Genomic DNA, 2663 nt, shown 5'->3' on the forward strand with positions numbered 1-2663 from the left:
TGTCAGTTTACACAGCATCTGTGCCTGTGTACTGCACCCGTCCCCCATCTGGCTGTTGCCATCTGTTACAGGCTATATAAGGAGCATTGTATAACATGTCATTAAAATATTATGTATGTGACGCCTAGAAGCCCCATCAACTGAACCCTGTCTCCACCAACTTGTATTTTGCAGACCACAAGGTATTCACAGGGACCTTGAGGTGCTGAGGTGCCAGTATAGGTGGATGTGCAGGGAAGAGATGAGGGAGCACCTCAGAGCCTGACTTAAGTACTACTGACACAACACCCCTGTAACTGTGTGTTACTGTATAACCGCTCCGTCTTGGATCAAGGGCTCATTACAGTGTACTCACAACCCCCATATCTGCTAGAATGTGTTGCAGCCAGCCCAAAACCAATGAGATGACATGGAAAGGACAGTGTGTGTGTGTGTGTGTGTGTGTGTGGGGGGGGGGATTTGGATAGCAACTTCCTATGACCAAAAGAAAAGTGGCTAGCACATCTACCTAGCACATTGCAGCATCGTGTCTACACACCTACCTAGTAACCAGAAACACCCACAGTGGGACTCAAACCCACATCCCCTGCATTGAGGGCACACAGCCCCTAACCCTTACACCACACATGTACCTGACAAAGGAGTATTCAAGGAGGACAGTACAGTGACCACAGAGGGCTATGAGAGCACAGGTTGCCACCCAAATGGATGGCCTCTCATGGGTGTGCTGGAGCGGGCTCTCACAGGCTTGCGAGAGCTGTTTGTTAAGTTGTTAAAGTAGGCCTCCCCGTGGCTACTTTAACAACTGACTCCCAAAATGTGGGCTTGGGCCCCCTCCTGAATTCTCTTTTACTTTGCTGGCAGTGATGCTGGCCCCTCTAGCCAAGTAAATAGACTGCTGCTGCTCCCTGCTCCTTGTTTCTGACTCTGAGCATCAGGCTGGGACTTTTCATGCAAGCGCAAGAAAGTTCCATCATGCTGCTCAGAACCAGAAACAAGCAGCAGAGAATGGTGGCAGTCCATTTATTGGCTGGTGGGGCTCGGCAAAGGTATGCCTAGCGTGCCCGCACAAGGGAGGGGAGAGAGAGGCATGTATTCCCCCCCCCCCAAAAGATTTCAGGGCCGGCTATGCCCGGAGAGAGAGCCCGTTGTTAAAAATTTACCAGCACACCCCTGGCCACAGCCCACACTGAATGTATATACCATTGTAAGGTACAAAGTTAGGTATGGTGCCCTGTGAAACATCCCTCAAGCTGGGGGCCCTTGAAACCTCTACATGATAGTGGGACAAAAACTCCTCCTTAGGGAAAATACCACCTATGTATACTTCTCCCTCCTCCAGTCCCCATAAGATCATGGCCATGAGTCATGGGGTGATGTGCAGCTACTGGCATTAGTGAAGCCCCAAGCCAGCTAGCATGATTACATTACAGATTGATGCCCCCAAACCTAGATCTCCCACTTTTCAGTATATAAACTGCCTTTCTTATAGGAGTCCCAGCAGAGGTGGCCAGAATGATGGGAGGATCAAACAGGGTCTCCTGCCATCTCCCAGCCAGCTGTAGGCCACATATTTATTTATTTATTTGGATTTTGGTCACACCTTTTTCAGTAGTAGATCAAGGTGAGTTACATTCAGGTACACTGGATATTTCTCTGTCACAGGAGGGCTCACAATCTAAGTTTGTACCTGAGGCAATGGAGTGTTAAGTGACTTGCCCAAGATCACAAGGAGCAACAGCAGGATTTGAACCAGCCACCTCTGGATTGCAAGACCAGTGCTCTAACCACTAGGCTACTCTTCCACTCCACTCCACATGGGGACACATACACACCCAAATCCCTGAGAACAGCTGTAACAGTGGCCTCATCCATGCAACACCACAGTGGCATATTACCTCCCAGCCAGTGTCTGCTCTCCCAGGTCCCTCCAGGAAGGCCAGGACCCATCTTGTGTGGATATAGGAAGACAACCTTCTTAGAGGACAAACAGCTATCATATCATTGACTCCGGAGTTCCCTGCTATGTGATTTCATTGATGCCACAGATCAAAGATGTCTCCCAGGTAACACCCAACAGCCTCCAGCTCTACCAGCTCTACCAATAGCCAGGTGCACCACTATGCAAGCCATATAGGATGTGTTGACCTCAATTGCAAACTTTTTCCATATATAGGCCACCCTCCAGCTGCTGCCCAGCCTGCATCTGACCAGCTTGCCCTGGACTAGCCTGCCCCAGATCAGCCTGCACTGTACCAGCCTGCTGCTAACAGGGCCTAGGAGGAAGTGGTCTTGGACTCTAGGCAGTGGGAGGTGCCCCTTGCCCCACAACAGGGCCACACCTGGCAGGTGGCTGTAGTGGAGGAGGAAGAGGAATTCCTGAAGGGACATGCCCCTACTGGAGGGGGAAGAAGAGGCAGAGGAAGAGACCCCCTCCCCAGGCAGCTAGGCAGGAGTTCACAGCAGCTGTGCCCTCTGAAAATAGCTGCCACGCCTGCTGTCATGCCTCCCCTGACATCCACCCTAGCCCATCTCCTGCTGCATGTCTCTCCACATGTCTGTGACTTGCAGCAGGAGCTAGAATCTGTACGCCACATCCCTCTTTGAGGAGCAGCAGAGGCAGCAGTGGCTGCAGCAACATTGAAGCCAATGGACAAAAACAG

The sequence above is a fragment of the Microcaecilia unicolor genome, chromosome 4, assembly GCF_901765095.1.
Source record: "Microcaecilia unicolor chromosome 4, aMicUni1.1, whole genome shotgun sequence".
In the NCBI taxonomy this organism is placed as follows: domain Eukaryota; kingdom Metazoa; phylum Chordata; class Amphibia; order Gymnophiona; family Siphonopidae; genus Microcaecilia; species Microcaecilia unicolor.